General features: G+C 42.2%; 1 protein-coding gene across 8 annotated transcripts in view; it reads left to right on the top strand.

Annotated features, from left to right (window-relative positions):
* LOC147023500 (teashirt homolog 3-like) overlaps positions 1 to 26,267 on the top strand; it is a 368,991-nt gene that overhangs the window by 263,221 nt on the left and 79,503 nt on the right. For 2 of the 8 annotated variants that reach the window (XR_015060231.1, XR_015060230.1), the window contains exon 4: positions 19,986 to 20,122. The exons of the other annotated variants lie outside the window; for them this stretch is intronic. The gene's annotated coding sequence lies outside the window, so the exon portion shown is untranslated. The remainder of the gene's footprint in view (positions 1 to 19,985; positions 20,123 to 26,267) is intronic. 8 annotated transcript variants of the gene reach the window in all.

The following is a 26,267-nucleotide window of genomic DNA, read 5'->3' as shown; positions in this document are numbered from 1 at the left end:
AAGCATCACTGGATAACGCATGTGGTGCACAGGAACACAACATACAGCCGGATAATGCGTGTGATGGACATGAGCATGACGCAGAGGTGGATAATGCATGTGATGGACATGAGCATGACACGGTGGTGGATAATGCATGTGATGGACATGAGCATGAAGCATCACTGGATAACGCATGTGGTGCACAGGAGCACAACATACAGCCGGATAATGCGTGTGATGGACATGAGCATGACACAGAGGTGGATAATGCATGTGATGGACATGAGCATGACACGGTGGTGGATAATGCATGTGATGGACATGAGCATGAAGCATCACTGGATAACGCATGTGGTGCACAGGAGCACAACATACAGCCGGCTCATGCGTGTGATGGACATGAGCATGACACGGTGATGGATAATGCATGTGATGGAAATGAGCATGACACGGTGATGGATAAAATGCATGTGATGGACATGTGCACGGCATGGTGGTGGATAATGTGTGTGATGGACATGAGCATGACACGGTGGTGGATAATGCATGTGATGGACATGAGCGTGACACGGTGATGGATAATGCATGTGATGGACATGAGCATGACATGGTGGTGGATAATGTGTGTGATGGACATGAGCACGGCTCGGCGGTGGATAATGCGTGTGATGGACGTGAGCATGACACGGTGGTGGATAATGCGTGTGATGGACGTGAGCACGGCACGGCGGTGGATAATGTGTGTGATGGACATGAACAAGGCACCGCGGTGGATAATGTGTGTGATAGACATGAGCATGACACGGTGGTGGATAATGCGTGTGATGGACGTGAGCATGACACGGCGGTGGAAAATGTGTGTGATAGACATGAGCATGACACGGTGGTGGATAATGCGTGTGGCACACATGAACATGATACAGCGGTGCATAATGTGTGTGATGGACATGAACATGATACAGCGGTGCGTAATGTGTGTGACAAACATGAGCACGACACGGCGGTGGATAATGCTTCATGCTGCCGGATACTGCATACACCATGCACAAACTCGATGTGCCTATGGGTAACACTTGTGGCACGCAAAAATTATACTGCAGTTAAAAAGAATCCTCCAAACGTTGTTTTTTTTTTAACGTTTCGGGTTGCAACATTGTCTTCCTCTTGCAAATATGCGAGTAGATCCAAAGAGGATCAAAGAGGGTTCTGCATTTTCTCAATGGCATGAGTTTTTCTATTTTAATCTGGTGATTGCATCTTCAAATGCCAGCCCTCACGTTCAGAATTCAGAATCCTTTGGCAAACCACGTATGTGTATTCTTTCCTGGAAGACCACTTCAGCAGGACCTCTTTTTCCTGTTAAGGATGATGGAACAGAGGGTGCCCATTCTTTTGAAGATGGATTATTGTTCTATATGGGCCACACATAAAGGAATCGAGAGAGCTTTAAAAAAATAAACACATTTACAAGAAGCGCACACTTGTTTTTGATCATTGTAATGTATTACCAAAAGCTGCAGAAAAGAAAGTTATCACTGGGCCTAAGGATTGCTCTTTAGAGACAATTATTCACGGCATTTATAATCATTAAAGACTTCATCGTATTGTAGTAATACCTTCCATATGAAACCATAATGTGATGTTGAGAGTTTGCAGCCAGGCTTTTCTTTTCCCAGACAGAAACTCTCTGAGCATCGAATCTCTTTCTGCAAATCTAAATGACGGTTATTTATTTAAGAATCGATATCCGTGTTGTAGCAAAGGCGGTGCATTTTAAGCCATTGATTGGTCACCTTCGTCGAGATATTCGTCGACGTAAACTTCAGGGCATAACATAACACAGGGCATCTTTAATAAAGCATGCACATACTCTGATGATTCTGTCTGCATTCCAGGTATTAAGGTGTTCAAGAGATATGACGGACATGGTTTCTGTTTAACATGTGTCAGACCTAAAGTTGACATTTAAAATGAGCGATGTAATAAACCCATGGAACACGGCTCGTGAATGTCACATAAGAAATATAAAGTCCAAAATCTTTTCATGTCATGGAAACTCTCCACAAAGTTTGAGGATTTAAGGCAAAACGAGCAAAGCAACAGCATATCCTCATATTGTACTTTTCATCAAGACATATTTTCATCATTGTTGATTTCTACATACCACAAGAATGCGTTTTATTCCATTCCCAGAGGTCTCTCGACTGTTCACCATCCCTTTGAGGTTCCTTGAAAAGAGCCAGAGAGGCAATATTTAATTGGATGTCATGGTGTGGGGTTACAATTAAGATATTACTAACATACAAAAAAAACATCAGTGCAAAAAAAACAAAAGGTCAGATTTGCATTGTTATGATATAGAGCAAGGTGGGGCAAGATCTCCTCCCCAACCCTCGTTACTTAATCTCCTCGGTCCTGCTTACATGTTCAGTATCCTGTGGTTCCACAATGGAGGACTCTGGCTGATGGTATAGTGGGCAGTTTCAAATTGAAAATGTTCAGTATATTCAATATAAGTACCGAAGATGTGTATTTGCGGAGGGAGAGGGGATCTCCTCCCTCCCACCCCTCCCCCACCCTCCACCTACTTTAACCAAAATCTAATCGGCTTGTTATTTTCACATAACCAACTCATCCACCAAGATTCGTCCAAATCCGTCCACAACTTTTTTGAGATGTCCTGCTTACAGGCAGACAGACAAATGGGCGAAAACATAACCTCCATCCATTTTCAGTGGTGGAGGGAAAAGGGAGTAATTTCTGGCAGAGTTAACAGCTTTAGACTTATCATCGGCCGGTACGTACTCTTTGCTGACTAACTAAGGTTTGACTAACATAAGGATTGGTGCAAAGGGGCAATATTTCGCACATTTTTGTTTATTCTCAGCCCTGTTTGCTATCCTGATCTTTAATAAGAACTGCAGTAAAATGATTTTGAGTTGGGGCGTCGGGGTTTGAGGAATAGTTTGTTTTTTTATGGAATATTTGGGGGAAAATGTCTTACTTGCAAGGGGACGGAATATTTGGGATGCAAGGGGTAATTTTGGAGCGTGTCACACAGGAGAAGGATCTGGGGGTGGTAATAGATATTGGAGGCAAGCAGGCAGCACAGTGCCAGGCAGCTATAGGTAAAGCAAACAGGGTTTTAGGCTGTATAAGGAGGGGTATCAATTATAAATCAAAAGAGGTGTTGTTAACATTGTACAGGAATTTAGTGAGGGCCACATTTAGAATATTGTGTGCAGTTTTGGTCATCACATTTCTAGAAGGACAAAGATGCCAGAGAGAGGGTTCAGCTTAGAGCTACAAGATTGATTCAGGGCCGAGCTAGACTCAACTATGAGGATCGGTTGAAAGAGACGGCTTTATTCACCAGAAAGGAGGCGGTTACGAGGAGATATGATAGAGATGTTTAAGATAATGAAAGGTACAGATAAAATAAGTGTAGATGAATTATTCAACAGAGTGGACATTGATAGGACCAGGGGCCATAGCCTGAGAGTAAAGAAGAGGAGAGTAAAGATGGTAGTAAGGTGGGGGACTTTCACTCAGAGAGTAGTTAATGCATGGATTGGTCTCCCTGGAAAGGTAGTGGCAGCAGAAACAGTAGATACGTTTAAATTGTAATTAGATAGGTACCTGGATGTTATGGAGATGGAGGGGTATGGGGATGTTGAGAAGACTTTTAGGTAGTTTGAGTATTGATGGGTGATTGTGTACGGAGTGCTGTTGGTGGGGGTCTTGTTAAGGGGGGTTGTGTGGTTGATGTGTGTTTTTAACCAAGCCCATGCCCCCTCTCCGAGGGGAAGAAATGAAAGAAAAAATAAATAATACAAAAACAAAAAATTACAACAAAAAAAATTGTTTTTTTCTTTCATTAATTAAAATGATCTTGGGTTGGTGTGGTGTTCGCACAGGCATGATGGGCTGAATGGCCTCCCCCTGTGTTGGATATACTTGTTGTTGTCCTTGTACAGTGAGCAACCTGATTAAAATAATTTCAAACATTAATTATTTTTGAAATTGCAGATTGAAGCAAATTTGATGAGACAGAGACAGACACAGACACAGACACAGACAGTTGTGAAAGTACAGTGTGCTTGTTAAAAATATGAGTAAGAACACAATGCAGAAGAAATATAATTTACATTAGGTGGTTGGTATGTAAATATGTATATATACATACATACTCTATATATAACAAGATCCTGGTGTTGGCGCAGTGGTTAGGGCAGCGGCTTGGGATCCAAAAGGTCCTGAGTTCAAGCCCCGTTGGGCCACTGAATTAATACACCAGGGGGTTGACTCAGCCTGTCATCCTTCCAAGGTCGGCCAAATGAGTACCAGTATACTGAGCCGGTGTATACCCCGGTTAAAATAGGTGTAACCTATCCCTGTGCCGAAAGAGGCGACCAGGGTTGCGTCAAGAAGGGCATCCGGCGTAAAACATGTGCCAAATCACTATGCGGATCATACGGATGATCCGCTGTGGCGACCCCTAACGGGAGCAGCCGAAAGAAGAAGAAGAAGACTCTATATATAACAAGAAGAAATGAAATGAGTCACAGACATAGCTTCCATACGATCTTTATGGTGACAAGCTTTCACCCAAGCAGGCCTTCTTCTTGGTTTTTCTCAACGAGAGTGAACATCCAATCACTTATGTTTGTATGTATGGTTGTATGTATATATATATATATATATATATATATATATATATATATATATATATATATATATATATATATATATATATATATATATGTTTGTTCGGAAAGATAATGGAAGCAAATACAGTACATCAGTTTTAAAGGGAATTGGAGAAGTACCTCGAGGCAGAGAGGATAGAAGGATACAGATGGCTGAGATGAGTGTGCAGGGAGCTACTTCGGAGTACCCATGTGGTCTCGTGTTCAATCTCTCGACGGTCATGTTTATCAGTCTTCCTGTTTATACAACCCCTTCCCCTCTCAAATAGCAGATAGCATAAATTGTTTTCGTACAAGTGTAGACAGGTGGCTGAATTCACATTAAACCCTTCCCCTTCACTCTCCATTCTCCCATCTGCTCCTGCAGTCATCTTCATATGCCTGAGTTATTTTTATTTCTCTTTCCAATGCAACAAGAGAAAAAAATTTTCTTTTCATTTTATGTCTTTATACAGACAAATGAAGTACGATTAAATATTTTCTTCCCAAAGTCCAAGCAGGACCGCAGTTGTGTTTGGGATGCAGGCAGCATAACTGCCTAACCCTTAGTCTATCTGTGCTACGTAGCCAAAACACGCTGTACTCATGTTTGCCTTGGTCTTTTCAGACCATATATTTAATTCTACCTCACTCGTCTATGATAATGATAAAGAACCAAGGTCACTTGTTAGATACGTGTATGAAAACATGAAACAATTCCAGCCATTTATTTATTTTTCCATTAAACAACTCCAGACAGTTTTTTTTTATTATTACATGAAATGCTTTTGTAACTCAATGCTGTTACAGTGGTATCTTTGCCACTTCCTATGGTATCAGCTCAAAGGCCTACTCTTATATGGACAACACTATGGCATCATTTAGGACCACATCATTGCAGATGAGTCCAAGGATTTGAACCTAACTCTTTCAGTGTCCTCGTTTGGTTGTTAACCTGTTTGGCTTATCCTGTTTGGCACTCCCATCTAAGCATATAACTCATAATGCTGGAATCGCAGGTTCAAATCCCTTATACTTTGTTTGCTTATGTTTGCTTTGCTCTTGTTCATATATATATATATATATATATATATATATATATATATATATATATATATATATATATATATATATATATATATATGTTTACCTCCACCACCGAAGGTGAAAGGAGGTTATATTTTCACACCTGTTTGTTTGTTTGTTTGTTTGTGTGCAGGATATCTCAAAGGATGGATTCAGATTAAATTTTGGGGACAGGTTAGGTACATGACAAACAAATTGATTAAATTTTGGTGAAGATTCAGATCCGGTCACTAGAATCTTTTAAGTGATTTTTCACAATTGGGACATAGGACCAAAAACGTTATATACGACATGGCCAAAAGTATGTGGACACCTGCTCATCCACCATCTCATTCCAAAATCATGGGCATTAATATGGAGTTGGTACCCCCTTTGCTGCGATAACAGCCTCCACTCTTCTGGGAAGGCTTTCCACTCGATGTTGGAACATTGCTGTGCAGATTTGCTTCCATTCAGCCCCAAGATCATTCGTGCTGTTGGGCGATAAGGTCTGGCTCGCAGTCGGTGTTCCAATTCATCCTAAAGGTGTTTGATGGGGTTGAGGTCAGGGCTCTGTGCAGGCTAGTCAAGATCTTCCACACCAATCTCGACAAACCATTTCTGTGTAGACCTCGCTTTGTGCATGGGAGCATCGTCATGCTGAAACAGGCAAGGGCCTTCACCAAACTGTTGCCACAAAATTGGAAACAAAGAATCGTCTGGAATGTCATTGTATACTGTCATGTTAAGATTTCCCTTCACTAGAACTAAGGGGCCGAGCCCAAACCATGAAAACAGCCCCAGACCATTATTCCTCCTCCACCAAACTTTACAGTTGGCACTACGCATTCTGGCAGGTAGGGTTCTCCAAGCATCCGCCAACCCCAGATTTGTCCGCCAGACTGCCAGATTGTGAACCATGCATCATCACTCCAGAGAATGCGTTTCCACTGCCACAGAGTCAAATAGGGGTGAGCTTTACACCACTCCAGCCGATTCTTGGCATTGCGCACAGTGGTCTTAGGCTTGTGTGTGGCTGCTCGGCCATGGAAACCCATTTCATGAAGCTCTTGACGAACAGTGCTTGTGCTGATGTTGCTTCCCGAGGCAGTTTGGAATTGTGAGTGTTGCAATTGACGACAGACGATTTTTCCATGCAACGCGCTTCAGCACTCTTCGGTCCCATTCTGTAAGCTTGTGTGGCCTACCACGTCGTGGCTGAGCTGTTGTTGCTCCTAGATGTTTCCACTTCACAATAACAGCAGTGATCGGTGACCGGGGCAGATCTCGCAAGGCAGAAATTTGATGAACTGGACTTCCGGTTCCGGGTTTGGAGCGACGAGAGGTTTCCTTCGGGGCTCTCTGCTGACGTTCTCAAAGTTAAGTTTCCGGTCGTTATTTGTCCCATTTTAACTGTTTAATTTTCTCACCTACATGTTACTGTGTGTTCCTAGTTCGGTTTTGTTTAAAAAATCGTGCTATTTTGTGAGTTTTTTTGTCGACGTTCTTACCGGGTGTTTGAGGCCTAGGCCTTGGCCTAGGCTTGAGGCCTACCGGTTCCCCTCGCTGTTCGATCATTTTTTTTTTCTCCCCATTACCTTCAATTTCTATCCTCCCCACTTTCCTAACATCCGCCATTCTCCCAACTAATCTCTATTTCTTATCTCAAAAAATAAAAAACAAACAAAAAAACAACAATAACAACAACAACAACAACAACAACAACAATACACTGACATTCTCCTGATTCTGCTTCTTCTTCCTCTTATCTTCCTCCTCTTCTTCTCCCTCGCAATATAATCGCAATCATCGCTGTGAGCTTGTGAAATCAGCAACTCCATATCCATAGGAAAACAAATGCTGTATTTTGATACTATTCAAAAGATTTGGGTTTTGTTTATGGCAAGGAAGGGCAGAAGGAAAATGGCAAGGGCAAAAAGGTACCAAGAGTGGAAGATTTAGCCAGAGGGAACTGGAAACAGGATGTGAGATTGAACAGGAAAAGCAGATGCATCTGGCTGCATCTGGCTACCTCTCCCTATCCTTGATCTTCCCTATCCTCTTCCAAACCTCCTTCTTTTCACCAACTGCCTTCACTACCTCCTCCATCCACCATACCTGGTTTCTATCCCTCGATGATGCACCCTTTCCTGATGTCCTTCCACACAAAGCTTCTGCAATTCCCCTAAACGCCTCTCCGTACTTCTTCCACTCCTCTTCCAAAGCCTCCAATTTTTTGCAAAGTTGATTATACCTGGCTCTCATCCTCTCCTTGTACTCGATGATGACGATTCCCTGACACTTCCCTCACCTAATAATCTTCTGACCCCCGCTCTTAACCTCCCTCTTTTTATTCATCCATACCACAACCACCACGGGCTTATGCTGGGTGGTAACATGCTCTCCCACCATTGCCTTACAGTCCTTAACCCTCCACAACTGTTGCTTCCTTACCACCATTAAATCCAGTTCTGTTCTATGATGTCCACTCCTATAGGTAATCTTGGGTCTTTCCCACTTTTGAAAGAATGAACCAGCTATGCCATCCCATTCCTTACCACCAGCTCCACCAGCTCTTAACCCTCTCTGTTCCTCATTCCCCAACCAATTTTACCAAAACATTCCTCTTCACTCTGCTACTCCCACATGTGATAAAGTTCCTCGCAATGCACAGCATCAGCTCCAGCTCAGCCATTCCCACTATCCTCTCCAGTGCATCCTTGAATCCTTGCTTCTCCTCCTCAGTCCTTCCCGTTTGAGGCCCATATTCCGACATAACACACACCATTTGCCTCTGTATCACCACCCATGCCATGACTATCCGTCCTGCCCATCTTTGCACTCTGATCACTGCTTGTTGATCTCTTCCGATGTGATTATTCCAACTCCATTACTCCTTCCATCCCCATGCAACAGCTTGTAGCCTCCTACCAACCTCCTCGCCCTGTCTCCTTTCCATCTTGTCTCCTGCACACAAAACACTTCCAACCTTCTTCTCTGCATCATCTCCACCATCTCGATTCATCTTCCCACCCCCACCCCACCCATTGATTGCACATTCAACCTACCGAGGCTAAACTTGCTTCTGAACCACTGCCCACCTGACAGAGCCAGTACCATCTTGATCAGTTTAGGATGTTCAGGTCATCAATCAGCAGTGTTGCCTGGGCTGGTTAACTAAAATGATGTCTGCAAGGTTTCATGAATTATTTCTTTTAATGTGAGAAAAGAGAGCAGAGAGATGGAGTTGGAAGACAGGGATAGACATGAGTCCAGCATCTGAGGCTTATTGGAAAAACTCAAAAAGTTACAAATAGCAAGTAAAGAAAACGTATTGGAGACTTCAGGACAGCAATCAATGTATCAATATTAAACAATGTAAAAACTAACAGGTACAAGGGGGTGAAAGAGCTTGACTCGTCTTCGTGCCGAATACCAAATAATGAATTTCATCCTGAGGAAATGCACCACTGAGTGCTGTGAGAAAGGCGACATATTTATTGTGGCTTTGCTGGTACCCAGAGTGTCACAGGAAGTGACGGCACTTCCCCCAAGCTCAGTGGCTGTTTGTCTCATCTAACTTGTGTGTGCATGTGTGTCAGTGTCACTGTCAGCTCCACGATGAGCCTTAGATCCTGTTTCAAAAATTGGACTTGTAGTCGGCATCCACAACCATCCTTGACCTTGTTGTGGAACGCAGGCTGAGGTCCTCACTTTTTTTGTATACCCTGTCGAGGCTCATATGAGAGCTAACATCCAGAAACGCACAAGAAGGGTAGCAGGAAACAAGAGGGGCAGGAGAGGGAAGGGAAAAAACAGTGGGGAACAGAGATGTGAGATCTGTGGAAAGGAGAGGGATGGGGTGGGGCACACAAGGTCAACAAAGATGGACACTACAGGGACTTTCAGATCCTTACACGACAGGGAATTTCAGGAAGGAAAGCAGGGAATTTGAAGGAGGTGGGTTTGGGGTGGATTCGTGGGGGTAGAAAAGATTGTGGTTTTGGATGGGGTAAGGTAAGAGATGGTGGTGAACAGCTGTTTTGAAGACCCGGAGGGAAGAGAGAGTGTAGCAGTTTGTTCCAAAGGTGGGAGAAAAGAGGAATGAAAGCATGAAGGTGAGCAGTGATTCTTGATTTTGGTAGTTTTACCAGAATGGGGTTGCTGGCGGACCTTGAGCCTCCTGCGGAAATATAGTGGGGACATATCTCAGAAAGTGTGGAGGGGGGGGCGAGGCCAGAGAGGAGATGGTTGAGGATAGAAAGACCGCCGACCTGCCTGTAGTGAGAGAGTGAGAGACCCAAAGACTCAGCCTCATTGTAGGAGATACCAATGATCCTAAATGCCTCGGTTTCCACAGAGTGAAGCCGAGAAAGGTGAGAGGCGGGAGCACCACCCCAGAGGGGAGAGCAGTACTCCATCGGGCTGTGGACGAAAGCTTTGTGTGTGATCAGGAGCTCAGGTGTACCAAGGAAGGACTTTGCACGATGGAGGATATCCAGTCGGCGACTGACTTTGGAAGAAAGCTTGGAAATGTGGCTTTCCCAGGAAAGATCATGGCAGATAGTGAGACCCAGAAGCTTGAATGAGAGGTCTTCTTCAAGCGAATTGATGAGAAGGTAGATGGGGGGGGGGTTCCAAACGGTCCTTTCGGAGAGACATGGCGATAGTGTGAGATTTGTCAGGGTTGAAAGACATGTTCCACGTGTTGGACCATCTTGGGATTTCTCTTTTAATTTGTTTTCTCTGGTATCACTTGAGCGATCGACACAAAACTTTCAATGTAGGAGTGCATACCCAAGGATAATTTTTTTTCATTGACATAATGATTGAATGGAAAGTGCAGCTGGTGTTCCAAAAAAAATCCTTTTTCTACAGGCATGGGTTGGTGTTTCACGTGTCAGGAATAAAAGGCCTTGACCTCACTTCACTCAGCTTCGGCCAAATCATCAGCGCACCACAACTAGAAACTTATCCACTAATTCATGTAAAATTACATTGATGTCTCTTAATCTCCTCTACAATCCAGCTCCCCATGTTGTTACAGCACCCCAATTTGTCTTGTAAATTTGACCTCATCCGAGGTTAAAACCAGGACCAGACAGTCCATAGCCAAACTCACTACCAACTGAGCTACCATGAGGCAAGACAAATTATTGCACAGTTTGTTGAATATCACAGATATCATCCTACTTTGTTAAATTATTTTCATTTCTTAAGGATGAAAGCAGTAAATCTAAATTACAATAGTGGTCAACCATTTAAGCTCCACCAATCCATTATCATTCTGGATATGTAAGACCCTATCGTGTGATGAAAGCCACCTTGGCCTGAACTAACAGCTGCTTTTCATTTTCACCATACAGTGAATATGTATTTTCACAGTTATGCCATTTTGGAATTGGCTTGTGTTGAATTAGAACCTTCTTCCCCTTACCCCCTCCACTTTCCTCTTACCACCACCCACTCATAATAAATCAATCAATTGCTTGGTTTATCAATTATTTTGATATATTAAGTTGACAGCAAAGCTGGCTTGCAGATTCCCTCAACAGCCAATGTTGAATATTTCTCTTCAGAAATGTAAAAAAGCAAGGGATAAAGAAAAATATTACGGGCAGGGATAGAGTGGGAGGAAAGATGGCTGGCAGCAGATGCCTCCATGGGTGGTCTCTTGCTGCATCCTGTCCTCAAAGCTTCAGTGAAGGCCCTTTCGGCAGCAGTCTGACAACGCTGAGCTGGTTTTGGTGAATGGTTTAAACGTCCAAAATTTCAAACGTGGTACACGAAAGCCCAAATGCTTTCCCGAAGAGGATGGGGGTGGAGCAGGGCGGAGAGCAAGCAGCGAGCCATCTGAGTCAGTGTGATTTCTTCTGCCTCTTCTATTGCGTCTAACAGTAGTCTTGCATTGTGAAAATGTGTTCTCTCCTCATTTGTGTGCTCTTTTTAATGGAATTTGAGTCAGCTTTCAAGGTTCAGCGGCACATCGTGAACCATTTATAGTCGTAATCATGGGAAGGAGATAGTAGGTCACCTTAACTCTTGTTTGATGATGTCCATTCTTGCTACACTTCCACAGATTGCATAGCATGAGTGGTTTTCATGGCAAAATGGGGGGGGATTTATGGCCAAAAATGAGATTTTTTGGAGTAATGAAGTCGGAAATGCAGCAGCAGTAGCAGTCAGTAAAATTTCTACATTGTCACTGCAGTTAAATCCATAAATGCTATTCTAGAGCAAAGCTGTAGGTACAAATCATTTTCCTATCTTGTGGTCAACTTAATTTCATCAACCACAGTAAAGTTTGCCTGGCTTGAGAGAAGAAACAACAAACTTCTAGGACGATTGTGCAACATCTGATCGTTTTTTGTTTTGAAAGACAGCATTTTAAACCACAGTCCAATCAAAATGAGAATGAATATGTTGAGAGTCATTTAAAAAAGAAAATCTTATAAGCCATTTACAGACTAAGACAGAGCATGAGTATTTGGTTTTTGTCCTTAAATGTCTCAAGCTGATGGAAGAGCTTGTACATATGAAGTGTGATGCTACAGGAGGATATTATAGGACACTAGTGTACCTTTACATTAATTACACTGCTGGTAATTACAACATTCTATACATACTAAATGGTTTGACCTGTTTAGTATTGCCATCTGAACTTTTGGCCCATGATTCTTAGAACCCAGGTTCAAATCACACATACTTCGAGTATATGTAGCTCATATTTGTCTGTTGTCAACAAATGTTCTTGAAATTCACATAAAGGTACACTCATGTCTCCTTATGTCTTTGTCCTACGTGTGATACTATACTGTATGTCGAGGCTCTATAATGAGCCGAAGAATCAATGCAAGTAAAAACAAAATCAACACAGTATATAGCTTTCGAACCCGAGATACAAACATTACATGCCAAGTGTCCAGGTGAGAATGCCGAACAGGTCAGTCCAATGGTTGTTTATTTCGTGAAAAACAAGAGTAATACAATTAATTGCAGAAAAGCAAGAGAAAAATGGAATTTTAATTGGCATATTACTAAAGTATCCAGGCCTTTGGAGTGTTCTCCCATTCTCTTGATTGGCCACAGCATATAAACATGAAGTAATACCAAATGGCATATAGCTCGAGACCAGGTCAGTAAGCACTAATTAGAAGTGATGTAATTATGGTGCATATATGATAACTATTTACCTGTTAATTGGCAAACCTATCAAATATTTGTAGAATTACTTCCTAACTCTCAGCAACTCGGTTCTTGAAGTCTCATTTGCTTTTGTTCCCCGTCACCCGAGACATTTATGCCAAAGCTCCCCAAGTTGGCAACACTTTCCATGTGAATCCTAGCTGGCGTGAAGACACGTTGGATGCACTAGGAACCATGAGGCCGTGGAAAACTGCACTCCCCGGCCTGCTGCTGATACACAGTGCGAAAGGGATTATTTCCTGGCCGTCTCACCTTACACCCCAAAGCCGCCTTAATCAAGTGTTTTTGAAGAATTGACTTAGCAGCTTCATTCAGCTGCCAGCCCCCACCTATCCTTTGGATACGTCTGGCTAAGCTTGAGCGTGAGCGCCATGCCGTGAAAAATTCTTCTTTTCATTCATTTGTTGAGCTCTTACCCTAATGACGGTCGATCATTGTTGATTGACTTAGGAATGCAGTGATTTGTGGTATGAAGTTATTTCTGCTATGGAAGCCAGGTTTTATTTGGTTATTGATGGAGTAGCCACCGCGGTACAGAATATTCTAGGACGATGTAGGAAGCTGGCAGAGGTCAATTGGGAAATGTTTGGCTCCAGTCTGTACAAGGTCGAGCACCTGTCTATCTCTAAAGATGAGAAGTGGTTGAATTTTTCCTTTGGAAGGATTAAATTAGTTCAGCGTTGCTGTGGGAAAAAGATAAAAGGATCATTACCTGGGGTCAGTTTGTAAGTAGACAGCACACCAAACTGACCAGTTCGTGACCATTACGAGTGGCACAAGAGAAATGATGGGCAGTTCACCATCATATTGATGAGTGTGCAACAATATATCATGCAATAAAACAGCTAAAGTGCTGCAAGTAAATATGTAACTGCTAGCTTTTCCTTGTCCTAAGAGGCAGGCAAAGTGGCTCAAAACGAGGCACAGGTGAGCAAGAGTTCAGAGCAGATGTAAGGGCCAATTATGGCATCCGGCAGGGCTTTGCAAGAGACTTGACAGTTTTTATCCCCCCTCGATGACCTCTCTCTCTCTCTCCCTGTGTGAGCCCCTCCATCTTGTCTCCTCCATCTGAGTGCACACACAATGGCCGACTGTTAATTTCTTCTGCAGCTGTGAAGGCCATGAGGAAGGGGCAGCGGAGTGGGCCAGTGAGGAAACCGAGGCCTATGGGAGATGCGAGACTGGGGTGGGTGAATGGATGGTGGAAGCGGCAGGGAGAGCAACAAGGCAGTGGCAAGAGAAAAGGTCGTTGGGGTTACATGACAAAGGAACCAATCACTTACTGTCTGCCCTCACCTGGCAGTGACCTGGACGTGGTTAATCTAAGGACAGTGATTCGCCACAGGGTGTTGGTGCCTTTGGAAGGAAGGAAGGAAGGAAAGAGGGGAGATTTCTTTTGGTGAGGAGAATTCAGAGAACTGAAATTAAGCACAGAAATAACCCATTTGTTTCAAATCTACCATGTCATATTTTACAGTAATTCCATTCCTTTACACATGTTTGGGAAGTACAGCTGTGTGCCCATTTTGCTTCCTTTCCTAATACCCAATAGAATTTGAATCCAACCCTGATCTTCAATGATGCAACTTTCTGGAAAAGTTAGCGAGATATAAATTACAACCATGTTGCTATTTTTCTGGATTGGCTTCCTGGTTTCGAGCCATGATGAAAGTCTTCAGTGAGAGACCAAAAACCGTTTTGGGCAGGGGCAATATTTAAATTTGTTACATCTTTGAATCGTTATTGATTTTATGAGTTTTTGTTTTTCTCAACTAGTTTAATGGGTTTGGTTCAGTCTCTTTATTGTTTAATGAAGTTTTTAAAATAGATTTAATTGTTTTGAGTGATATTCTTGACACTTAATACTGAATTCACCATTCTACATCATTGATTCACACTCAAGGGTTCACTCTGACATAATGATGATGTCAAATAGTCAATCAATTTGCATTTTTCTGCTTTTAATTACTTTTTCTCGAATCCATAGGCTAGTGTTTTGATTATTGAACAAAACGTTTACTTTTCCCATCCCTCCTCTGAGCTTGTCGATGAGAAATGTTCGGCAAACAGTCATGTTGCATCACTTGTTACCCCGCGCACACGAAGCGAAAAGCAGGGTTGAGCAGTTCGTTCACTTTATCTTTCTGTCCCTCCACAAAGGTCAGTTTATGATCGAGGAACATCTTCATTTCAAGTGAATGTTATATTTTGAATACGAACCAGAATGTGAATCTGAAAACAAACTTGCCGTTTAACAGTACTTTGTCTCTGAATTTGTCCCCATTGGAGTACGAACAGAGAGGAGTGAGACAATATTTTTACTCTGCCTGCCTGGCAATCAAGCAAAATTGAAAATTATTCCAAACAGGAAACTCGCTGTTTTTAAGGTCGTTTTCAAGGGACACACACAACAGGCTTGAAGAACGAACGTAACATGTTAAATAAGGTGACGTATAAGAAACTGTATCAAGAGCGCTAGACTTATGGATTTTTTTTTCCTTATGACCTTTGAACTCTTTATTTTATAAAACATCAAATTATATACTTTGGTGAATATGTTAAAGTGTATGGAAAAAAAAGAAGTCATAAAAACCACAGATGGGACAGATGGACAGATGGATGCACAGACGGAATGAAAACTTATCGGAAGGGGACTAACAAGGTGGTGTATAAAGACACCTTCAACGGTGCTAACCTTCCGGAATTTTTTTATACGATCTTGAAAATCATTATTTTATTTAAATCAAATTACATACTTAAACACTACATGGGGTAAGGTGTTCTGTGAACTCCCAGTTCCAATAATGTTTTTCGTTTTTTAAAAATAAACATACCTTTGGGTTTGACTATAAATACAATTGTATTTAGATTTCTATCCATTTCTGTCTCTCTCTCTCTCTCTCTCTCTCTCTCTCTCTCTCTCTCTCTCTCTCTCTCTCTCTCTCTCTCTCTCTCTCTCTCTCTCTCTCTCTCTCTGTCTCTGTCTCTGTCTCTGTCTCTGTCTCTGTCTCTGTCTCTGTCTCTGTCTCTGTCTCTGTCTCTGTCTCTGTCTCTGTCTATGTCTATGTCTATGTCTATGTCTATGTCTATGTCTCTCTATGTCTCTCTATGTCTCTCTATGTCTCTCTATGTCTCTCTATGTCTCTCTATGTCTCTCTATGTCTCTCTATGTCTCTCTATGTCTCTATCTCTCTCTATGTCTCTCTCTCTCTCTCTCTCTCTCACTATGTCTCTCTCTCTCTCTCTCTCTCTCTCTCTCTCTCTCTATGTCTCTCTCTGTCTCTCTATGTCTCTCTCTCTCTCTCTCTCTCTGTCTCTGTCTCTCTCTGTCTCTCTCTGTCTCTCTCTGTCTCTCTCTGTCTCTCTCTGTCTCTCTCTGTCTCTCTCTGTCTCTCTCTCTCTCTCTCTCTCTCTCTCTGTCTCTCTGTCTCTCTGTCTCTGTCTCTGTCTCTGTCTCTGTCTCTGTCTCTCTCTGTCTCTCTCTCCTTTCCTGATTGGAAGACTCTTGGACACAACTAAGGTTGTGGACCTGTGTTTCGGAGAGCTTATCGGAATGAAAATTCAAAACTTTGATGGATAGTGCCCAGCTGATGATCCAGGTGTATCAGACAGTTATTAAATTGAAGGAATTAGTCAGATCTCTCTCATTCTCCTTAATTTGTGAGTATCGTCCGTTGCCACTGTTGATGTAATATGTTTTCGATTATACAAGTGAAACATTGGCTCAAATTACCCTTCATATTATTTGGTGTTATACGTTATTCAGGCCTGTTGGTAAGTCCTATATTTTTTGAAGTCTAAAGGTGGAAATGCACTGTACCTCCAAGATTGAACCTTAAAATATTGGTTTACTTACTTTGGCTTGTTGTTAGACTGAGTGTTGAGTAGATGTTACAAATCCAAGTGTCAGGCAGTGCATCCTCAGAATGTAAAAAACATGTAAACAACAAAACAAAACAAAAAAACAATACATACACTGTCTCAGATGCTTTTGAAATGATTTAATGTCTCCTTGTTGCTGTCAAGTATTTCCAATGCCGACTGTTATATACATACCTTTATGCATTCAGAGAGAGAGAGAGAGAGAGAATGAGACAGAGGCACAGACAGAGGGAGAGACAGAGGCACAGACAGAGGCACAGACAGAGGCACAGACGGAGGCACAGACGGAGACACAGACGGAGACAGACGGAGACACAGACACAGACAGAGACAGACAGAGACACAGACAGAGACACAGAGACAGACACAGACAGACACAGACACAGACAGAGACAGACAGACACAGACACAGACAGAGACAGAGACAGACACACACAGACACAGACAGACACACACAGACACACACAGACAGACAGACAGACACAGACAGACAGGGAATTCCTCAAGTGCTTGATTCAATAGTTATCCAGATCATAACTGTGCAATGTCCGTTATGGAGCTTTCAACTGTTTTAGCCAAGAATGTCTTTGAACGATGGGTCCACAGCCTTAATTGCGTCTCAAGGTCATCCAATCAGGCAGGGAAGGAGAGAGATAGAGAGAAAGAGAAAGACAGAGAGAAACAGAGAGAGACAGAGAAAGAGAGTGAATCTGTGATGCTTCTCCCTTAACACTGTGACCCGTTCTCTGCAATTCCTCATTGCCTGGTCCTTGTCGAGTGGTTGCCAAAGCATATTATCTGTGCCCAGCCTATCATAGGTTGGCAAGTTCTTCTTGATATTCATGGGATGGCTTGTCTTTCATTAACGTGCGCATGCTACGTCCGGCAGTAAGAAATAAAGGCAATCAACAGAATAATGACGAGGGTAATCTCTCCCCGGAGAGTCTGCTTGGGTTTTCATCAAACTCCTGCCACCTCAGCTGCCCGCCACGCCGTTGCAAAAACATTTACCGGGGTCTGCTTTTGATCTTGCTGGGAGTTCTGTACAGCTTTATCGTCATGAAAATACGGCCTTTGTATCAGGCCTGTGGCATGGGTTTTGCTGGAAATACGTGCCAGGTGATTCATCGTGGTTGTGTTGATGCTGAAGAAATAGGGATTTAGAGTGGTGAGAGCGATGAGGTGAGGGTGGGGTCGTGGGAAGGTATTTTGGAACATGAATTATGATTTTTCTGGAATATGAGATTATGTCTTTTCAGCGTTTTTCTTTCACCTGTTTGCTCAGGTGTCTGATATTTAACAGTACACCATGTCAAGCGTGCTCGCGGTATGGAAGTTGGAGTCTTTTAACGTGCTCATGGTGAGCATAACCCTGGCATCACCCACGACATCACCCATGTCATCACATTATTTATTGCCCAGCTTACACAAAACATTACCTTGGATGCATGATATGATATTTAGGCTTCTAGAATGACATCTTTGTCAGAGCCAGTGATATTGTTATGGACATGTGAACCATCGATCCGGCTTTGCATGCTTAACTGCCTTGACCCATAGCAGGTGCCTTGTCACGATACCGCTTGCTGGAAGAGACTCGAACACAGTGCTTCCTTTGCCAGTTGTTTGTGCAAATCTTTTTTTGACTTTTGCATCAGTGCTTTACCAACCAAAACACTTGAAGCTTCTCTTGTGATTGAACAGATGTTCGTATATATTCCAGTTGTTTTTTTGGCACTTCCAAACAAAAATTTGTTCCTGAGATTACGGATCAGATTTTATGAGAAATCATCAGAGATTTTTATTTTTAAGGTTTTTTTTTTTTTTTTGATTGATAAGATTCACACGATATATGATTGATTCCACATTTTCTGTCACTTATTATGTTCCGTTTGGGATAGATCAGCCAAAGAGAACACAGGTGTATAGTTTATTCACTATTTGCTATCGCAACACAAATGACAGTGGCTTTAATATCAAGCCTGACGTTCAGATGCACATGCAATTGTAGAGAGAACATAAGAATATTATGATAATGTTATTTCATAACTACCAAGAGTATGATATTTCCGAGTTGATGGTAGTATATTATTGCATTAATAGCCCCCAGTAATTGATGAATCTTGAGGACTTTCAGATTTTTAAGTATGAGCACAATGAAACCCTGTTGTTGTGGAGCAATCACCTTTTTAGTAAAAGGGACAAACTTGAATTGTTTTCAATTCCTTTGGATCTGTGTGGGTATGGGAAGGGAGTGTGGGAGGGGTGGGTGTGTAGGGGCAGGTGGTAGAGCAATTCCTTTGTAGCTGACGCCAGGGTTTTGGGGCATGCCCAATGCGCCACTTTGTTCTGTAATGAAATGCGCAATTAACATATTATAATTGTACTGGAGATGTGTGTGACAGGGCTCATTTTCCATGTCTAATAGTATGCTAATTAAATCTGTTTGCCCGCTCCCCGACACGACCCTGGCGTGATTAAGTTTGGGCCGAGTGGCGGTCGAGCCTTGACAGATTGATCGCCGTGACAGACCCTCCGCCTCCTCTGTCCTTCGCACAAATGTCACACACAGTGTGGGCCCCTCTCATGGCCACGCTTCAAACATCGAGTGACCAGTGTCCCTTGCATGTGCTCAACTCTTCGGTGTTCAGCTATTTCCATTAAATCCACGAGAGCAGTGTTTTTTGCTTGTGATGTCACAATAACACCAGTTCTATGCACCTGATTGGTAATAGAGTTGACTCTCACCAATTTGAATACCTTTCCCACCTCCCATTTCTTTTCGAGCAGTTTTAGCAAGGCCGCAAGCAGACAATTCTCACCAATTGTCTCACCAATTCACATGCCACCATTTCAAAGAGACTCGGTTTTTTTGTTATTTTCTGGAGCTATTGCTTTTATTACATAACATTCTGTTTATTCATTTCTACTGGTATACTGTATCATTTTGCTGCAAGACAATGAAAACCTGCATCCATTTGCTTATGGTAGTTCAAGTCTGTACATTTGGCAACTGTCGGACCTTCTGGGAATTAATGACGGCAATGGAATTGTGAATGCAACATTGAACATAAAATGAAAGAAAATATTTGTGAATCTGCAAATTATATACGAAGATGGAAATATGTTATGAAGAGTGACAATGAATGGATATCTCTGCAGGGAATTTCCAGAAAGATCCAGGTACTGAACCTACTTCCTGTATATTGACCGAGATTTGGGACAGCCTGCTTTCTACACTTTCTGCACATCCTATTATTCCAGGTGGCAGCTGTATAGCTTCTGCTCAATGTGATAAGGTAAATCTGGTTCAATAGACGAGAGGTTTTGAGCAATTTCTCTTTAATGTAATGGTGGTTACGTCCGCCACAGAAGGTGGACGGAGGTTATCTTTTCACCCATCTTGTTTGTTTTTGAGCTGGATATCTCAAAAGGTTATGGCCAAATTTGGATGAAACTAGGTGGACAGCTTGGTTGGGTGAAGAGGATTAATTGATTAGATTTTGGTGAAGATTCAGATCTTGATCCAGCCTATCATTATTTATCAGTGAGATACAAAACCTAAACTGTTCAGCCTGGCAGAGGTATGTGCTGATGGGATAACCAGCTTAACGTCAATCCAAGGGATGGTATACACATTGATGCCTCCTCCTGCCGGCGAGACACCATGTTGACAGTTTGTTGCTGGGTCAAGATTCAAACCCAGGTTCGACAGCTTAGTGGTGAGGGTGCATACCTCTCAGCCATCCTGCCATCTCCTACTGTACTCAAGTATATAATTTATTTTTCTTGTCATTGATAAATGATATCATACTGAGTGAGTGCATTGGCCACTGTGGTGACACTGAATAAGTAGGAAATGACGATATGAAAGGGTTAAGGTTTGAGTTAACTTCTTAGTCAGATTAGTTAGGTTAGTGTAAGGTGAGCACTGCATTTGCACTGAGATTTGCCCTGCTACTGCTAAAGTTACCATTCAGCTTTGAGTTCTGGGTACAGTTAAAATTAGGGTTGGGGTTAAGCTGGTTAATGCTGAGATTAGTGAAGTCGATACGTTTAGATTCGCACTGCATTTGTGATGAGGTAATCTTTGTAATTAGCAGTTGAGTTAAAGGCCCGGTCACACCTTGACGTTTTAGCCAGCGATGGCAACGTATTAAAATGTATGTAAAACGCTGGCTTACGTTGAACTTTTGATGTTTTTTTTTTAAAGATTCGGACGTATTCATAGCGACTTGGTCTTATGTATAACGCATTGGTAACGGACACAGAACGTTTCGTTGTGTTGTAGATTACTTATACCAACGAATGCTGAACCTGTTGTCGGCCTACACAACCGATGCCCAACGATAGTCTAACTCAGGCATAGCGCGTTGCACGCATCGCCGACGATGTCGTGACGTAGCCTATTAAAAGGCTGACACACAACGATTCGAATCATAACTGCCGTAGAAATGGAAGTGTCAACATCGCAGTCACACCTTGGCGATCTTGCCGACCTAAGAAAAATGTGTCGAAAACGTTGGGGCACGTCAAATACGGTATGAGTAAGTTTGGTATACCTGAGTAGAACGCTAAAGTACGCTATCATACGTCGTAGTAAGTAGAGAACGTCAAGAAATTTTAAACATGTTCAAAATTTTACGACGTACTCGGCGTATGACACACGTTCCGCATGCGATGGGGATAAGTTTTACACACGATATGTGGACGCTTACACACGTCCACAAAGGCTACTTATAAGCTACTCATAAGTCGAAACACGTCGCGGTAATGTCTTTTTTACGCGAAACTTATTTCTAACTTATGTTTGACGTGCTTTGAACCAATTCTTTACGTAGTCCCAACACACATCGACGTATGTAGACGTATTCCAATGACGTCTTCCGGTCGACAAAAAAAAAATTAACGTGTTTCTAGCTTACAACTGCCATATAAAGACGTGTTCCCAGCGGTTTTGGGAATTGGTATATAAAAATGCTGCTCATAAAAGGGGAACCCAACAATGTTTTCGAGTCCTTTTTGAGTCGGTGTCCATGTCAGCAGTAACAGTATCAGTATCAGTATTAGTATTAGTATTAGTATTAGTATTAGTATTAGTAGTAGTTTGTTCATGTTGGCAGTAGTAGGTGAGTGTGAGGGGGAGGGTGTGGGTTATGATGGATCGTCCTTGCGTTTAACGATTTAACGATTTAAATGATAAACTCAACGATTTAAATGGCTGCATCTCCACTATTGAAAGTAGACGCTTGCGCTCAACAATTGGATTTTTTTACACTCAACGACTTTTAAACGGTACCACTCAACTATTTTCATTATTTACAATGAACGATTTAAATTGCTGTCACTCGCCTTTGTTTTTTGACGCTGGGGTTTGGAAATTTGAAGCGTTTCTTCTGAACGTGTTAAAACGCTCAAACTCGACTATTTTAAATAGACGCTGCCGATGGACAATTGGAATCATAGCCAAGCTAGACATCGAAGTGTGAACATCCTCATCATGCTGAAGAAAAGTTTGAAGAATGCTGCAAATAAGTGTCCTGGCCGTGGCCGTGGACGCTGACGCAAGGGCGATCCATTATACCGACGTCTTTCAGCCTATGAGTAACTTAGAAGTAACGTCTGTCGACGTGTGGCAACGATCGCGTAACGTGCCAACAACACGTTAATCATAGGTTAGAAATAAGTTTCGGGTACGCTAAACATTACCTCGGCGTGTCTCAACTTATGATTAACTTACAAGTAGCATGTGTTGACGTCTGTCAACGATCGCAGACCGTGCATACAACTTGTGGCCAGCGTAGCGGAACGTGTGAGTCATACGCCGGCATACGTCGTGAAATTTCAAGCATGAAAAAATTTGAGGACAACCAAAAAGTACAACGTTTAAAGCCAACATACAACGACGTATGGCAGTGTTTTTCAGCGTGCTCTCAATGTTATCAAAACTTACCCTTAACGTATTCAACGTGTGCCAGCGTTTTAGAAAAAAAATTCAAAAATCGGCATACGTTGGCTAAAACGTCAAGGTGTGACCAGGCCTTAACAGGAGCCTATTTGATTTATCATATTCTTAATTATTTTCTTTAATCATTTCTACCACATGAGATCTATGTTTGATTATGCACATAGTCTTTCTGATTTTGGACAATCTTTGTTAGGTATACAAATATGGTGGAATTATCACCAAGCCCACACTTATTTACTCCTTCCTTTCTCCATACATACTCCTTCCTCCTCCATATATACTCCTTCCTTTTATCCCTTTACTCCTCTCAAACATCTTTCCAGATTCTCCCTACTCCTCTCATCATCTTTCTTTGGGTGAAAGGATGGCCTGGAGGTACCCACACTCACCTCGAAGCTGTCTAGCTGGGTTTGAATCTTGACTCGGCTATAAACTGTCATCTCATTGTTTTACAGGCAGGGTTATTCATAATATGTGTGCTGCACCTCAGATAGACGTTAAATGGTTGTCCTGTCTACTGGCATTCCTTGGTGAACATTCAAGATGCCTAGACGTCCTTCGCGAAGAGTAGGTGAGCTATCGCCAGCACCATGAACAAATTACAAATTCCTCCTACAGTGAGCAGAAGGCATTGCATCAGCGGCACAGCTGTGCCTTCAGCCAGTGATACAATCCCACAGCCTTGTGCTGCATACGAATGAAGACAAGGATCACCTTTTCTTCTCTTTCATTCGCCGATCATCATTCCCTCTCTTACTGTTCTTAATTTTAATTTGGCCAGCCCCACCACCCCCCAAGACCCCTCTCCCACACACTCTCCCTCACATATACTATCAGACCCCGATATTCACGGGGGATACGTTCCTGAAAAATGCCGCGAATTTCAAATCTGCGACTGTCGAGGCATTGTTTCAATGGGAAAAAGAGGGATAGGTTCCCTGCGGTTCATGATTCACCAGAGAAAATCAAAAATTCCATGAAAACCGCAAGTATGCCCGCAAAAAACCACGAATATGCCTGCAAAAAACCGTGCATGTAGAAGTAGGTCAGAAAAATCATGAATACGCCCACGAATGTAGAAACAGGTCAGAAAAACGGTGAATATGCCTGTGAAAAACCATGAAAAAAAAAAACTGCGAATATGCACATGAAAAAACGCAAATGCACAAGCAGGTCATAAAATCCACGAATATGCCCACGAAAAACAACAAAAACGCAAAAATAAACCTGCGAATGTCGAAGCAGGTCAAAAAAACCCACGAATAAACCGGCGAAAATGTGAAAAAAAACCTTGAATACGTCCGTGAAAACCCACAAATGTAGAAGCAGGTCAGAAAATCCACGATTACTCCTGCGAAAAATACAAAAACATGAAAAAACCCTGAATACGCCCATGAAGAACTGCAAATGTAGAAGCAGGTCAAAAAACCGTGAATATACATGTGAGAAAATGTGAAAAAACCCGCAAACATACCCACGAAAACCTGCAAATGTAGAAGCAGGTCAGAAAAAATTGCAAATACGCCCACAAAAACATGAAAAAATACCACAAATATGCCTGTAATAACTTGCTAATGAATGTAGAATCCGGTCTGAAAAACCGTGAATATGCTCGTGACAAACGAGGAAAACATAAAAAAGCTTCAAATACACCTGCGAAAAACCACAAATGTCGAAGCAGGTCAAATAAACTGTGAATATGCCTGCAAAATCGTGAAAATCTGCGAATACGCCCGTGAAAACCCACAAATGTAGAAGCAGGTCAGAAAAACTGTGAATACGCCCACAATAATGAGAAAATCACCACAAATACCCCCGTTAAAAACCACTAATACCCCCACGAAAAACTGTGAATGTAGAGGCAGGTCAAAAAACACCCTGCAAATACACCCGCAATAACATGTAAAAATATAGGAATACACCAAAGAAAACCTGTGAATGTAGAAGCAGGTTAGAATAACTGCGATTACGCCCGCAAAACCACAAAAACACGAAAAAAACAAACAAACGTGAATACGCCCACGAAGAACCATGAATGTGGAAGCAGGTCAAAAAAACCATGAATATACACCTGAGAAAAGGTGAAAAAAACACAATTACACCAATCGAAAACCTGAGAATGTCGAAGCAGGTCAGAAAAACCGCGATTTTGCCCCCCAAAAAATACAAAAACACGAAAAAAAATCTGCGAATACGCCCACAAAGAACCACGAATGTAGAAGCTGGTCAAAAAAACATGAATATACACACGCGAAAATGTGAAAAACCCACGAATATGCCCATGGAAAACCCGTAAATGTCAAAGCAGGTCAGAAAAACCATGATTACGCCCACAAAAACGCAAATACGCCCACTAAAACCTTTGAATGTAGAAGCAGGTCAGAAAAACCTTGATTACACCTGCAAAAACCACAAACACACGAAAAAAAAATTCGAATACGCCCACTAAGAACCAAGAATGCAGAAGCAGGTCAAAAAACCCATTGATGTGCACCTGAGAAAATGTGGAAAAAATCCCCACGAATACGCCTATCAAAAACCCACGAATGTAGAAGCAGGTCAGAAAAACCCTGATTACACCCACAAAAACACAAAACCATGGAAAATCCGTGAATATGCCCACAAAGAACTGCAAATGTAGAAGCAGGTCAGAAAAACCATGAATGTACACCAGAGAAAATGTGAAAAACTACTAAAACACCCACGAAAACCCGTGAATGGAGAAGCAGGTTAGAAAAACTGCAAATATGGCCACGCAAGCATGAAAAAAACCACGACTATGCCCGCAATAACCCGCTAAATAAGAATCCGGTCAGAAAAACCTTGAATACGCTCGTGACAAACCAGGGAAATACAAAAAAAAAACTATGAATACACCTGCGAAAAACCACGAATGTAAAAGCAGGTCAGAAAAACTGCGAATACGGCCGTGAAAGACCACGAATAAAAACGTGAATACGCAAAGAACAGGTCTGTGAATGTAGAAGCAGGTCGCATTTTATCAACCAATATGCGGGGTCCGCAAAGAGTGAACCTGCGAATCTTGGGGTCCGACAGTACATGTAATAAGTGGATGGCTGTCGAGTCTTCATCAAGCTTTATTCAGTTGCATTATAAAATCTTCAAAGAAGCTTCCTTGATAATGCTTTACTTTAAGAGTACATCCATTTATCACACAGCTTCTTCTTGCAGTGGGAGTCTGCCAGAATACAGATTCAGTTCTGCTGCTGCAGTCTTTCAGCAAGGATTACACTGGGTGGTTTGCCATTACCGTCCCAGTGGTAACCAAAGCAGGAATATAACATTTGGCCATTGTGCTGGCGATTCACCTTCTCTTCCTCAAAAAGACACCCAAGTTATCTTGGAAGTCCATCAGCTTATGCTTGTAGACAGGGTCTTCAGCTTAAGCTCAGTCTGAACAAAGGACAGCTGCCTTGTGATACCTGCAACACTGGTGCAAAAGTAGCACACTTATA

The sequence above is a fragment of the Eptatretus burgeri genome, chromosome 7 (assembly GCF_056783735.1).
Source record: "Eptatretus burgeri isolate ZD-2024b chromosome 7, Ebu_testis_v1, whole genome shotgun sequence".
NCBI lineage: Eukaryota > Metazoa > Chordata > Myxini > Myxiniformes > Myxinidae > Eptatretus > Eptatretus burgeri.
The sequence above is the reverse complement of the archived record's forward strand: the minus strand, read 5'-3'. Positions and strand labels throughout refer to the sequence as shown.